This window comes from Chiroxiphia lanceolata, chromosome 1, assembly GCF_009829145.1.
Source record: "Chiroxiphia lanceolata isolate bChiLan1 chromosome 1, bChiLan1.pri, whole genome shotgun sequence".
Lineage (NCBI taxonomy): Eukaryota > Metazoa > Chordata > Aves > Passeriformes > Pipridae > Chiroxiphia > Chiroxiphia lanceolata.
Window position 1 is genome coordinate 82,122,088 of NC_045637.1, and position 16,010 is coordinate 82,138,097.

At 36.4% G+C, this 16,010-nt stretch overlaps 1 long non-coding RNA gene across 2 annotated transcripts in view; it reads left to right on the forward strand.

Moving 5' to 3' along the window:
- Positions 1–6,273: 6,273 nt before the first annotated feature.
- LOC116780849 overlaps positions 6,274–16,010 on the forward strand; it is a 61,710-nt gene continuing 51,973 nt past the window's right edge. For both annotated transcript variants that reach the window (XR_004354674.1, XR_004354673.1), the window contains exon 1: positions 6,274–6,749. This is a non-coding gene — a long non-coding RNA (uncharacterized LOC116780849). The remainder of the gene's footprint in view (positions 6,750–16,010) is intronic.

The following is a 16,010-nucleotide window of genomic DNA, read 5'->3' on the forward strand; positions in this document are numbered from 1 at the left end:
ACTGATGCGTAGCTGGAAGGAGAGGCAGCCATTGCTTGAGACACCACGTGTTAGAGCTGAGGGGCCAGCGAGCCCCTCTGGGGGCCATGGCCCCCAGCCCCTCGGCTGGGACCCGGTGTAGTGTTAAAACTGGACTGGGTGCCGTGGCCAAAAGGCTGAGGAATTTCTCCACTGTGAGTAGCAGCAGAAGACACTGAGAAGGCAGCAGAGGCAGCACTGAGTAGAGAACTGAGATGTCCTGCAGGCGGGAGAGCCGGTAATAGAGCAAAGAAAACTCAGTAAGACTGAATTACTTTCCCAAAACCCCGAGACCTTCTGGAGAGGAGAGGTGAGCTTCCAAACTCCCAAAATGCAGCAGCAGCTAGAGAAAGAGAGAGGAGCTGAAAGCTCGGAGATGTCCTGTGAGCTGGACCAGGACGATCAGACCAAGGAATGCAGGGGAAGTGGCCTCCCCTGCCACATTTGCAGCAGAGATGGAGCAAAGGAGCTCTGTTAGAATGCTTGGTGCAAAAACTGAACTCAGAACCCCTAAATAATCTGACTTGGGGGAATGACCCCCCCCCCCCGAGGAAGGGACTTTCACAGGATGCCTTGAACCCTGTGATATGACTGTTGTGAGGCGAGTTTTGTCCCTGCTTTGCAGCCCATGGGAGAGACCTTCAGGACGAAGGGCCGAGAGGGATGAGAGAAAAACCCCTGCATTGTAATGAAGAGAGAGAGAGAGAGGGGGATTTTTCCAGCTATGACAAATCAAAACTGCTGTCTCGAAGATAAAGGAGAGATGCTGCTGCCCTGAAAGTGAAGACTTTTTTCTTCTTTCCTTCCGGACATTTATGAGGGAAAGAAGGGATTTGATCTAATGTAAATACATTGCTTTATCATAGGAGAGATAGTTAGGATTGTTGTATATAAATGTATTATAGTACTTATTGTGTTAGTAATGAATTTTGATATAATTTCCTCATGTTAATAGTTGAGTTATATCTGAAAACCTCTCTCACACTGAAAGAAATTGTGGGGAGTTTGGAAACTGGATTTTTGGGGAGTTCAAACCATGACAATCTATAAGAAAATCCACTCATGATCCTCAAATAGCTCATACAGATAAAAACTGGAGGTCCCTTTATTTAAAAGTAATATTTAATTATTGCAACCTAACACAATATTAGTGTCTTCTGATAGCCTTTCTGGCTCCATGAGAAGCTCCTGTGGTTATTATGTGGGATTTTGCTATCCTTCAATCAAAGCTTTGTTTTGTGCATGTAGCAGAGGATCATGAGCCCACTTGTATATATGTTTCATTTAGACAATTTTTGCTTGCCATGGAAAGTAGTTTGTGGAAAATCTGATTCCTTAGCTTTTGGCCAAAGGGAATTTTTTCTCTTTTATTGTGGCAATGTAGCATACATGATGTTCAGGAAACTTTTAGTGACAGTATTGATTTAAAATGTTATCTGTCAACTGTCCTGAAGATAAGTTCCCATTTCAGTGTTATCACCTGTCAAACTTGCAGCTTAGGTAAAGAAAAGAAGAGGAAAAGGTGGAGCAGAGGGAGGAGATAAAAAGAGAAAATTTGTCTACTACAGAAGATCTCCCTCTCACTTTCCCCCTATATCCCTACTGTCCCTCTCTTTCTCCCCCCTTCACAGCAGATAGCTCCTGAATTAGTCTGAGGGGAGAAGAGCTCTAACAGCAATAGTATGAAGGAAAAGCGTCACAAGCCTTGAAGCTCCGTAATACACTTGGCTCGGGTGCTGACAAAACTGCAGATATTGTGACATACTAACAATAATACAATGCCAGAGGAAAGATCCACTGTCCTCGAGCATTTTAAGTCTACCGTGAAGAGCTGCAGTTTGGATGCAGCTTGCTTTAGAGCACCACAAAACTTTGTTTCTATGCTATTCTTAATATGTTCTTTATGCATTATAATATGAGCTGGTTTTTATTCTGCTTTTTATTCTTTATGTTATCCTTGAGAAGGATAGTCTGTGCTTTTGTCATAGTTACACTAACATTTCAAATCCTTTATGGAAGGATATCAGTGTGTCTAACAGCATGTTTGTTTCCACTAGCATTTGTTAGGATTTGAAACATTGGTAAGGGCTTAACTAGCCCTAAATACTTGGAAAAATCTTATTCATTTTCCATTCAAAAAGAATTGTGTTTAAGTGTAGCAGCTTACATTAAACTACAGCTAACTTCAGCTTGAAGAAAATTGAAACTGATTACGTAGTTCCAACTTCTAGGCTATTTATATTAAACTACATAATACCTTTGATGATTAACCAAAGGATCATCTGGACATAAGTGCAAAATGTAAAGTTACAGAACTCTCTGTATCTGAACTGTAATATTGCCAGACCAGTCCCTCTCTAAAAATTTTAGTTCTCTGGTTTAAGTATTTACAGTAAGACACTTATGTCTAGTACTTATCAAAACAATTTTCAGACCAGAGTTTTCAAGTTTGCTTAGAATTTGGCTAGACCAAATTTTAATTAAAAAAGAAATACAAACACGACACCTTAAAATTATATAATGAAGATCATTGGCTGCTGTGATTCTATTATATTCTCTATTGTTTAGTCACAGAGCTGCTCAGGGAACTTTACATGAAGTGTTAAATATTATCCTTATTCACTTGTACAGCCAAGTTAGACTGAGTCATAACTTAAACTCATGGAGTTGCAGAGAAAATAACTAGGCAAATTAAGCCATGATGAAAATTCAACAGTTATTTTCTGTTTGATCTAGTTTAATTTTCACTTCTAAAATGTGAGGCAATGTAAGTGATGAACTCTTGTGTTTATACATTCATATAATTCATAACTTTACCCATTACTCAGATTATTTGAAGCTCAGAAATAGTGTTATGATGCAGGATACATCTCTTTCAGCTTGTGATGAGGAAATAGAAAATAGCACGGTGAGGGCCTAAGTACACAAAGAGGAAAGAGACATTCCACATTTTTGTGTTAGTGGGATTCTAGTCCACATATCGTTCCCCCCTTTTTGTTACATCATTGAGCTGAGAAATATACTTTTACTTGGTGTGTCTTCTGACCAGACATTCTTCTCATAACTATCAGTATCTTTTGAGAGACTTTCAGTTACTGATTGTTAATGCTGCAGTTGTGGTAAGCATACATCTAGATACTTCTTCATCTCTTTGGTCAAACTGATGGTCTTAAATTTTTGTTAATTTCTTTGAGAAACATTTATTGCGAATGGTATATATTAATATCTATAGCATGAAAGGCAGATAAAATACTATCCAAATATAGGACTGAAGCTACTTACTTCCCTTGGCAGTACAGTGACTTGGTTTTCACAGACAGAGTATGCTGAGTTGGAAGGGACCCAAAAGGATCATCAAGTCCAACCCTTAGCCCCGAAAAGGACCATTCCAAAGAGTCCCACCATGTGCCTGAGAGTGTTGTCGAAATGCTTCTTGAACTCTGCCAGGCTTGATGCTGCGACCACTTCCCTGAGGACCCTGTTCCAGTGCCCGGTCACCCTCTGGGTGAAAAGCCTCATTCTAATATCCAACCTAAACCTACCCTGACACAGTTTGAGGCTATTCCCTCAGGTCCTGTCACTGATCGTCACAGAGAAGAGATCAGTGTTTGCCCCTCGGCTTCTCCAAGCCGAACAGATCAAGTGACCTCAGCCACTCTTCATAAGACTTCTCCTGTAGATCCTTCACATCTTCATTGCCCTTCTTTGGACACTCTCCAACAGCTTAATATCTTTTTAACATTGTGGTGCCCAAAACTGCACACAATATTCGGGGAGGGGGGTTGTGCAAAAAAGTGCAGAGCACAGAGACAATCACTTCCCTTGACTGGCTGGCGATGCTTTGCCTGATGCCCCCCCGGACATGGTTGGCCCTCGTGGCTGCCAGGGCACTGCTGACTCGTATTCAACCTGCCATCAACCAGGACCCCCAGATCCCTTTCCGTGGTACTGCTTTCCAGCATCTCGTTTCCCAATCTGTTCATACATCCAGGGTTGCTTTTTTGTGTGTGTTTGATTCTGTGATGCTGGATTTTTTTCTTGTTTTTTTTTTTTTTTTCTTGTTTGTTTTGCTTGGTTGGTAGGGGTTTTTTTCTGGTTTGTGGGTTTTGGCGTTTTTTTCACCATAAGTGGAAATTAGATTATGCCAAGAACTGAGATTTCTGCCAAATTTAGGCAAGGAACAAGATTACTGTTTCTCTTGATTGTCAGTCCACAAGGATGACTTACAAGTTTTGCAGACCCATAACCTTGTGCCCTCTACAGCAAACTGTGCCAAATAAGAATAGTCAAGGGACTAGGAACCACTGGACCTTCAGAAGTTCAGGTAAGTCAAAGAAGCTTAAGATAATCCAGAGGAAGCCTTACCAAAGCTCTGCTACCTTTGAAGATTGTCTATCATTGAGCCATACGGATTTGATATAAAATAGAAGCTTTATTTTCTGGATTTTTTTCTGAGTCATTCATCTAAGTCCAAGTTCAGTTAAGTAACTATAATTTCGATTTTTTTAAAAAAAAAGTTTGATATTAAACCTATTAAAGTTTTGTTTTGCTATTTGTATGCCAGGGACAGCAAGAAGAAAAACCTGTAAAGAATGGAAGCTTTCATCTGATGTGAACCTCTGTTTCTTCTGTTAAAACTCAAATAGGAGAAAATTAACTTACTTCTTCCTCAACACTTTTATAGTCAGATTGGATGATGTGTAGTTTTTGTAGCTTACACTTGAATTAATTGAATCTTTGAAATGAAAATTTGAATGCAAACCTGTATATTATTTAGGAAATGCAAATTCTGTTTTAAAAGTAACGATATTTAAGAAGGTTGGAGTACCTCAGAGTTTAACAGAATGTGAGAAATAGCAATGTATCAAGATGTATGCCAGGGAAAATAAGCCTTCTAATTGTACCACAAATGAGCTATTGCCATTTTTCTTGCTGACTGTCGTATATAGAGAGTTCACTGCATTGTTCATTTCATACAATTTATTTTGATTGCTTATTCTGATAAGTGATTAGAGTTTTGTGTTTTTTTTAATAGAAGGAATATAAATTAAAGTCCTGTATGTCAAAAGAATGTATACGGTTCTAAATAACAACTCTGTGCTAAAAAAGTCAATGTAACAATACCTGCATAATCTTAAAATGTATATATGTTTAAATCGAAGGGTATGTGCAACAGACAAATTGAATATATATATATATATGTATATGCATATATGTATATATACACATGAGCACTTCTGTTACAGAAGACTTCTCCCAATCCCTCTTCTCAGTGTTCTTGAATCTGGAGTGGAAGACTGCAATAATAATAGTGCTTTAATACAATTATTTGGATTTAATTTCTTCTCTAAGAGATGTAAGGTTTCTAAGCAAAATGAATACATTTATACCGAGGACACTGCAGCCTCTGCTAATTTAAAAAGAGAAATAAAGTCAACACAAGAATAAGTTTCTTTTGCACTGGGCCACTGGAATTACCTCATTAATGCCTAGATTTTCTGCTTTTATTAAAGATTAAAACTGTGCTCTGGTCTTCCTTTCTCTGTGTGGCAGTCCCTGTCAAATTCTGTAGTCATTCTAACCAATTTGGTCATCTGTTTCAGAAGGTAAATGTGGTACTTATTCTTTGCATGGCAGGCCTGCACCTGCAATGTGTGCACACTTGCAGCATTTTCTTACAAATCTAAGCTAAATAAACATATTGAAAGAAAAATTTTAAAAAGTGACACCTGTAAAATCAGTTTTATGACTGAGAAATCTAAAACATAGTTCCTTGCCTCTTGATTAGCTGTTTTTTCTGTACCTATGGCTTCCCTGGTGGAACTGATGGATGAATGGATGGCTGTCCACATCTCTGTAAGTACACAGTCTTCCTGGTTAATTCCAAGTTTCGGAGCATGAATTCTGCATGATGTAAATCTCAGTGCTGATTCCCCTCAATGTCCAGACTGAAAGATGTATAAGAGCACCCTACAACTTCAATGCTCCTACCTCTCCTTCCCAAAGCTAAGTCCATGTAAATCAGATTCTTCTCTTACTGCACAGTAGCAAAGCACCAAGATCCAAATGTATATCCTGATTGCACTAGGATTTTTATTTTTTTTCCTAATAGGAGTGAGACCCAACTGTTTACCAGACTCAGTCATTTTCTCTTGATGACATTCTGATCACAGCAGAAAGGATAGCAAGGCATGTGTTCCTGCTGGTTGAAGAAAAAGGCACCTCTTGTTCCAGTGGAATGTTGTGGCGGTTAGACACGGACCCGCCAGATTGAGTGCAAGCTGGCAAATCATTTATTAACAGTCAAGCACACGTTTTTATACTCCTCGATTACATAAGAGGTTACATAATCATAGAGCACGTGCTATTTCCCCAACGATCATTCTCGAATTCTTCCAGTGGGCATGAGCAGTCGAGCACTCTCTTCGTGGGCCTGCTGCAGAGACTACATTTCCCATCCTTCCTTGCGGTAATCTTCCTGTAAGGTGTTAACCCTTACAGGATGTTAACAGCTGAGTTAACACTGTAATTTATTCTTCTTCTATCCTCAGTCCTTGCTCTGTCCTTCCACTGCTGTTTTGGATCTTATCCCTTTTGCCTTTAAGTTGAATTATTTTTTCTCTGTGTAGCTTCAGTGTCACTACTGCAATCATGAAACTTTGAACAGAAGAAGAAAAAAGTAAAGGTTTGGAGGTAAATGTGATACAACAAAGAGCAGGGGCTTTCTCCAGGTGAATATAAGATACACCTTCTTTATTTAGCCCTCAGTAGAAAATTTTACATTATTATGTTTTAAATTAGAAGTTACAGAAAGTAATGCAGGTTATTAAGAAGGAGGATAAAGTATCAGCTAATGCAACTATTCACGCTGAAAGAAGAAATATCAAATGAAGGAAAATCATTAGTGTTTCTCAAAGGTTATCACTGGGAGTAATTTTCTTAAATGTTTTCATTAATGACCCTTACATTAATAGTAAGGAAACATTTTCAGCATAATTAGATTCTGTGTCACTAATTTTTTGTTTTCATTGCTCTTATTTCTATTGTCATTTAGGTTTCTTCAGTTGAGAGTTTCTAATCTGGAAATCAGTGACTAAGGGAAGATCTGAGTATACTGGTACAGCTGTGAACTCTCATTTTGATGCATTTGCAAAAAGAGCAAAATGCAATTAGAACTATGTTACATTGAAAAGAAAAAAAAATAATTGCTGTTATTAAGATCTTGATAAAACAAATTCTGAAAAATTATGTTCAAGAAGAAAGAGGAAAGATAAACTAGAAGTTGAGCAGCTGCAAGTGCAGAACACTGTCAAGGAAACTGTGAACCAGCAAATGACCTTCACTGGAAAAGACTTGAATTGTTTACTCTAGCAAACCAAAACCAAACATCTCTTCCTAAGAAGAGATGTTAGTGAAATTCGCAAACACATCAAACATAAATACTAGGAAGAAAAGGCCTATCTGTCTAAAGGGCCATGCTGACACCCAATAAGTGAGTATTAATTTACCGTGAATAACTATAATTCATAAACTGGAAGATTACTAGCTGTTTAAAAAAAGAAATTCTGGAATTTTCCTCTACTAAAAAAAATATTAGGAGGAAAGCTCTGATTTTTTTCTTTTTTCTTTTTTTTTTTTTTTTTAAATTTAGAGGTGTCTTAGATTGCATAAGGGATTTATATAACACAGTGTGTTCCAAAACAAAGGACTTTGCTTAGGAGCCTGAGACTTGGTGATCTTTTGATAATGGTCTTGCTCTTAGCTTCAGTAGTGTGAGTAGGCAAAAGAACAGCTATTTAGAAAGTTTTAGACAGGGAAAGGGATTTTAATAAGAATATTTGGGTGTTCTAATTATCTGGGAACAACATTAGAGAATAGAATTTCAATTTATGAAATAAATTCCCATGCACATCAGCTGACAGTTTCAGAAATACACAAGTCATTTCTGCAAAGAGGGTATAGCACCTTCAATTTTTTACATTGCTATTGAAAATGTTTTCATTGTGATATTCTTGCTCTGTACAGCAACAGTGATTCATGGAGGCCTATGATATCCTTTTACTTATAAACCAAAAGAAGTTAAAACATTTCCAAATTTGAAGCTTCATTACTAACAATTGTATGTGTGTCCTCTGTGCATGGCATACTGCTAAGCACTTATCCCTGGCAGGCAGTGTTGTGCTTTAAGAATAACTGCTCTTGTTACTGATCCATACATTGGGCATATCAGACTTTGAGTCACTATGCATTGGGTTATCTTGTCTTACAGAGTCCTTGAGGGACTGTTCAGTTAGCAGGATTTAAAAATGCTTTGCAGCATGGAGAAAGTACTCTAGGTGGTAGCGTAGCTGGAATGCATCAGGCGTACAGCAGTGGTATTTTAAACTAAGTGGGTTTTTCATCAGAGCAGGAGAGTGCAATGCTGTTGATTGAAAGGAGAAATAATAGGAAATGTTAGCCAAAACTTTGAAGTCAGTCCCAAAGATTGTTTGAAGCCAGAGGACAGAGGTTATATGTGCCTGGATATTGAAAGGGACGGAAATAAGTGTTGGTTGTGTATTTTCTTGACACTTTCCTCCTGAAGGCCCCAAGGAACCATCTGAACATAAAAATGAGGCTTCCACAGCCACTTTTGAGACTCCTCTCACTGACTTTATTGACACTTTCTTTCCATTATATGTGTTGGTCTTTTTGTCTCTCGCTGGACACTCTTTCTGCCCTTTAGGTCATACCACTGGGCTCCTCGCTACTTGCCCTTCATCTGTCACTTTTGCTGTTTCTTGTTACTGTGTAATTTTTTCTACTCCTTTTGCTCATCTTCAAAGACAGCACAGAATGGACTGAAACTGAGGAACATTGTAGAAATTATACCAGATTTTTTCTTCAAGGTCTTTGCCTTACAGACAGGATCTTCACAGATATGTTGACACTGATAGGTGTGGAGTTCCAGCAAAGACTGATTTCACTGGCCAAAGATGATACCAGTAACAAGGCAGCTTAGTCAGAAATCCATTGGTTAACATGGTCTGAGCACCTATAACTTCTTGGGTTACTTTAGTGGCATCGCTGGGACAGCTTCCTAATGAAACTGGATTCTTCAACATGCAGAGGTGACATTTTGATTAGTCTTGAGTTTCATAAGGCATATTTTTCCAGTGATATTTTAGGCAACTTATTGTGTAGATAGAGCAAGATAGTATGAAGGCATGGAGGCTTAATGATGATTTGCAAAGGAGAATGTTCTTTTAGGACACCATTTTTTAACCCTCTATTTCCTTTTTTTTTTTATGTTTTATTCTTGAACCAAGTGAAATTTCACTGCTGTAGTACAGAAAGTAAAATGTACCTTTGTTCTGTGTTTAGTTTTTCAATTTGAAATTTAAAGTTTAATTTTTATTTTTAAATATCATAATGATTTCCAAATATAGAAATGGAACAAGACCAAGTACATATGAAAAAGGATAGTACTGGAAAAGCTTACACTCTTCAGTTTTTTTAAAAAAATTTGATAGACTAGATGCAGAGGCAGATGGCGCCTCAGCAGTTCAAGCAGGTGTTATATTTTGTCTCTCATCTGCCTGTTGCTGGAAAGGAACTACTCTCCTTCTTTCAGTCTTGCCAAATTGTAGTAGTTCTTCAGCATCAACTTTACACCTTTCACCTGCTCTTCAGGGGTTTTCAAAAGTCATTCAAACAATCCTTTATGTTAATTTTTGATTTTAGTTCATGTTTAACTTAAAGGAGGCTATAGCTTCTTTACCCTGCTCAAGGGAAAGATAATCAGTGCAAAGTCCATATTCTAGTGCATACATTCATTACTATTTAATTCTAATAGTTTGTCCCTGAGTCCTTAATATTTCTGGTGAAAATTATTATAACTTGTGATTACATGGTGTGGAATCCCAGCATATAAACTGTCATCCATTTACTGTGATTTTCCTTATTTTATACCTTGAGAAAGAATGGGAATAGATGGAAAAACATCCCTATCTGTAGCATAGTCATAATTTCTTAGAACTCAGCAGTGTTAACCGTGGAGACTAAGAATTAAGAGCTTTATTTTCCATGTGACTGTTTCACCCTTGCCCAGTCAAGCATCTTGCTGCAGCTATGTTGGATGCACAGGAGCCTACGCTGAAGCTCAGCCTTGGATAGCTAAAGGCACTGTGTCTTAAAGCTTGCAGTGTACCTCAGGGGAGGAGGGAGCTGCTTCATCCATTTATTCCTTTCTCTTTCTCTCCTACAAACTAAATAAAATTTGTTTCCATAAGTATGAACACTCCTTAAATGAGACAATCATTAAAGCCTCATGCTTTCTCTGAGTTTATCTGTTTTATAGCAAAGTTAAGAATGAAGGATGGAGGAACACCCAGGAGTCCATTAGATATTTTTTTGACTCACGATATCTGAGTGAGACAGTGTGACCTGTCTCATCCCTTCTGCAATAATTCAGCCTCCTCTCAGCACAATCAGTTTCTGTTGATCTTGACCCTAAGTTAAGCTCTGCTGATTAGAGCATGGTGCTAATAACGCCAAGTTTGCAGGCTTAATCCCTGTATGAGCCATTCACTTAAAAGTTGGACTCAGTGTTCCATGTGGCTTCCTTCCAATTTGGAATATTCTGTAACTTTTGTAACTTCATATTTCAATGTAATAAATTTCTGGAATTTACATGAATATAGCTTAGTGGTGCAACATTTTTCTAATATTTTGTTTAAAAATTCTGTGTATATATATGTATAAACAGAAATTTGCACATTGCACTGTCAGCATCATAAACATCTGTTTCTGACTTAGTGACATTCAAATGGTTGTCAAATAGTTCTTTTTTTATTTCTTTTAAAGAAAAGTTATTAAGGGGACAAACTAGTAGTTGATGCAGTTCCAACTGTATCCAGCTACTATACGCTGGAGTTTGAACTGAACTATTTATTATTAAATTGTCTCATTATGTTCCCAATTTGTTTTGGAGTTCTCACACTAAATCAGATACTAAGACATCTGTTACTTGCTGATCTACTAGCGTAGTTTTGATTTATGTTAGCTCTTACATGGTGTAGAATTTCTTTCGTTAGCTGAATAAGTAGAAATCAGCAATCGTAAAGATCTAAAATGATTTTACAATGTTGGAGGTGCTATTTAGCTAGAAAAATTACTATTTCAATTAAAAATTTTATGATAATGCAGTTCCATATCTCTTAAGACATTTTTTTTTGAGCTTCAATATAATTGAGTAGAGATTGATTCAGCATATTTTTTATTTGAAAAAAGCACCTTTATTGACAGGATCTCATAATAACACATTTAGTCATCATTAGTAAATGAACATTGCTTCTTTACTATCAATTCAATGTCCTATTTAAGACTCAAACAAAATATTTCAAAATCCCAGTGGACAGAACCCACACGACAAACTTGACCGAAATGCATAAATGGTCACAGAAACTTACCAATGTTTTCATTAAATGAATACTGTTGTGTAGCTCAAACTAGTGAGTTAATTGCATCCAATCCAAAGGTGAAAGTTGTCGGTTTTGGTGATGTGAACCAACTTTCAGTTCTTTCAGTTGAATGTTGTAATTTCTGTTCTTTTAAATTTATGTTTCATAAGCTACTTAATGGTAGGATATTTTTACAGAATGGGCAAAGAGGAGGCACAGATAAATTCCAGCATGCATACAAGAAGGAGAAGGAGCAGAATGGGTGGGCTAGGCAGCAGCATACAGGTTTGGTAAGGAATGTTTCAGCTGGAACTCCTGCTGGGGGGATTTTGTAAATGCAGCTGTGGTGTGTATGTCATCAGCAGAAACCAGTCAAAACCTCAGAGCAAATGTTCAGAATTTATCAAATCACATGGAACTTTAAAGTGCATCTTAGGATCTTATATTCCAGCTTAATGCGGCTTTAAACTGGGTATCTGGGGGGCTGATAGCAGTATAGCCATATTGTGCAGTAACCTGTGTCTTTGAATTATTTTGAATACCAGCATTTCCATAGGAATGTGTCCTCTGCCCTTGCTGGGCAACAAACTACTGCACATCTAGTGTGTGGAGTGATGTGTGTTGGCATAGTAAAGTTTGTTTCCTAATTCAGGCCTAAAAGTATTTGTAAAAACAAAACACTTCTTATTTTGCATTTTAACTGTGTTTTTAAATTTAAATTACTAGTATATCCTAGGAAGAACCTGGGAGCTTGGTAGGGCTTGTTAGTGGTTTCAAAAAGAACTATTTAGAATAAAGGCGGATACTGTCAATTAGTTTTCATTTATCTAAAGGGTAAATAGTATTTTCTCTACTAAAGAAAGTTCTTCACTCAATTTGGAAAATAAAACTTATTTTAACTTTGCTTTTAGACTCATATAGCATAGCAATTATTCTTGGGTAAACGGTATTAAAAAACAGACTATGGTGAAGTATAAACAGAAGTCAGAACAACCCCAGACAAAGATTTATTATTTATTTTATTTTGTTTGTCCTTTCTGTTTTAGGAATAATAATCGGCTATAAAATCTGAAGAAATAAACCTTCCTTTCTCTTTGCATAATATGATTGCTTTGTCTTGATTTATGCATGAGCTATTCTTTTTGCCTGTTTCTAATATGAATAAATATTTCATGCAAAGATTTAGTATCTCATTTTATTTGAATTCAAAGAAGTTAAAAATTCAGTGTCTGTGTAGGTATATATATTTTAAAATTTTAAATTCTTGTCATTTAAGCTGTTAAATTAAGTCACTGAAAACTCGGCATTGTACAAAGATATAAAAGATTCAGATATGCAAGTCAGTGGCAAACTACTGAAAAAAACTGATCTGCGACATACCAAATTTGGAGTTTATTAAATATGAATAACTGATGTTTTCTATATTATTTATATGAGAATTCTTATGTAAATGGAACACTAGGGATTTACTTTTAAGTAAGGCCTAAAAATGGTACAAGGTGCTCATAATTTAAACTTTCTACCAGTGTTTTCTCATAGCAACTGCTAAGAAAAATAAAAAATATTGCTTATATCTTTCTTTTTAAGATTATATCACAGACAGTAGGCTTTCTGAAATGTGTTGATCTTATACCTTTTGGAAGGATTTACTGCAATATCAAATAATTTAGGAATTCTACCATTCTAATTAGTGGTATTTTACATCTGTTTTGTTCTTGCAGTGCGTAAGGGAAGGAGCACACTCATGGATGCTTAGGTCCCGTGGGATATAATTTGGGCCACCTGGTCTTTGAGCTAGAATCCAGAATCCTGTGCTGAGCCCTTGGGCTCAGAGTGAAATCTGGGATTAAGACACCTCAAAATGTGATGTATAACAGCTGGGATGCTCATGCAGCAGCTTGTTTAGTCTTCATGCTGCCTTTAGAAGACAGGTGAGGTAAATTACTTGTCTAGAGTAGTGGTTGCTGCTATCTTCAATGGAGAGGGTTCGTATATAGGCCTAGAAAACTGTGAGCACACTTTAGTATTCTCTTTAAATGGAGAAGATGAAAAAATAGGTTATGCTATGTATTTGTTTTGTTGTCCTTGATTCCTCAGACCTTCCTTGATTTTGTACTAATTATTGGTTATGCTGCAAAGACAGTTCCAGGTTATGATTCTATTTCTCCATAAACATATTTCCAGCTCTCTGTGGAGTTTCGTGTTACCCCTTTTAACAAAATTCTCCCAAGTTTTCTAAAACGTGCTATTTTTCCCACAAAGTAAAATGTAGTATGTAAGATTGTTGTTATGGTGCTTTTGTCTTACAATATATATATATTACTAATTTCTGGGGGAAAAAATGGCATGTCTGGGTAAATGTTATATATTGACGTGGATGATTTAGAGCTCCAGAAACCACCTAGAATCCTAGGCAAGAACACACAGAAAGTGCCCCAGGAAGTAACGAGTTAAATTTAATGTTCAGAGGAAAATATTGTGTGTGTTTCTGGACTATGTTACAAGGCAGCATTGAAAGCGTTAATATGTAATGTTACTTCCAACTGTACAAAATGTCATTTAAATGCTGAAATACAGTGCAAGACCTGCAGAAGTGCATATGGGAGCATCATGAATAGCAAATGAATCTATTTTGATCCGTGATGGATGTTTCAATGAATAACAAATGAGTTCTCAGTGATTGGACACGAAAGTGTTAGTGATGGGGTTTTTTTCCCTAGCATAATAAAGGAATCATCTGAAAGTATTGGTACTTGGTAGACTGTGTTTAGTTGCCTCAGTACTGATGGTTGGGTTGTCACCTTTTCTTTAACTGTGCTTCCTGGTATTTTATAAAGAAACAACCATTTGTGTTCTTTCAAGATCTTATTTAATTATTATTTTTTTATTTGATGGAAAGGAATTAACTTATATTTGCAAAATATATGTTGAGAATACGTTTAATATGCATGCATTAAAATACTTTCCAAAAGTCTCAATTCCATCAAACCTTATTAGAACTTAAATTATACATTCAGACTTTCATTTTGAAATACTAGGGAGTAATTCTCTTATCACCAACCCCTTGAATAAAACAGAAATGAGACTGCTTGGTTTATTTTTTAGAACAGGGAGAGATGGTAAAGACAGTGAATTTTGTTCTTCAGACCTCAAACTGTTTCATTAATATAGAAAAAATATAGCTCAGAGCACTGTCTGAAGGTTCTACTGTCTAATAGCCAGGTATTTCAGTGTAGCACAGAAATCTGTGACTAACAAGTGATTCTTGTTAGAAATGGCATTTATTTTTTTTTGTTCTCTTCTTATTGCCAAATAGAATGACTTGGCTTGTACTTGTGCTTGCTGTCAGATTGGCAAATACAAATCCTTGCTTACAGAATTTGCTAGGTGTTTATATGGAAGTTGGTTAGTATACCAAATTGACGCTTTTTAAATTATTTCTTCAAATAGTTCATTTCAATTTTTTTTGTTTCACTTTTTAAGGCATATTCTTCACAAGCAATTTGCTGTTGTGTTTTTATAATCACTATAAATCAAGAGCTGTTTGGCTTGCTTGCTAGTTTTTGAAGGTGCATATCAGGAAATAGCTTTTGGCTAGCCAGTCGCGTGCTATTTTTCTCACTATGGACGCACACTTATTTTTTTTTACTGTTGAAGAGAAAAAATGATAATATACCTAAAACTGAACATATATAAAATTAGCAGCAGCAGTGGAGAATGTTATCCTTTTTTCTTCTAGTTATATTCCTTATATAGTCGTATAGTAGTTGGAAATGAAATGCTATCTCTTCCATTAACCAGTGATTCAATATTAATTAATTATCTTTGACACATAGATCTAATGTTATTTTCAAAATAATTGTTTGCACTAAGGGACTATTTTTGTAAGTCAAAGGTTTTACAGAACTGGTTTGGTCATTTTGCTGTCCAGGTGCAAAATTCAGCTGCAGCAACATCCCTTAATTGCCAAGCAACCAAGAGGAAAACATCTGCTAGTTATGAATATGTTCTGAATTGGTAATCATAACAAAATAATGCCATGCCTGTTCAGCTGAACAGTAAGTCAGAAGGCTAAAGGCTGTTGCATGTCACTCATGTTCACTTTGGCTTATGACTGTCTGTAAATTTGTTACCCATTCTGTCTCAATAAGACACAACATAAAAAATAATTAAAGGGATATAAATTTAAATATTGGCAGATGTAACAAATGCATACAGATATATTTTATGCACTCTTTTTATGAACTCATGAATTTTCATGCTCAGAATGACTATTTTCTATGAGTAGATAGCCAATGTAATACAGTGTGTGTTGAGTGTACATTAAAGGCTCATGACATTTCCAGAGGAATGAGTTCTATATTATTAGTTCTACTGAATTTCTTTTTGCAAATACAGGGACCTATTATTATCTTCTGGTAGTTAGCTGTATTTTCACTCTAGTCAAGGTAATTACATCATATTAAAATTAGTTTGAAAACAGAGTCAGTTCCACTGAGTAAAGGAGCTGATGGCATCAAGATGCATGTATTGAACTTTTAGACTTTTCCT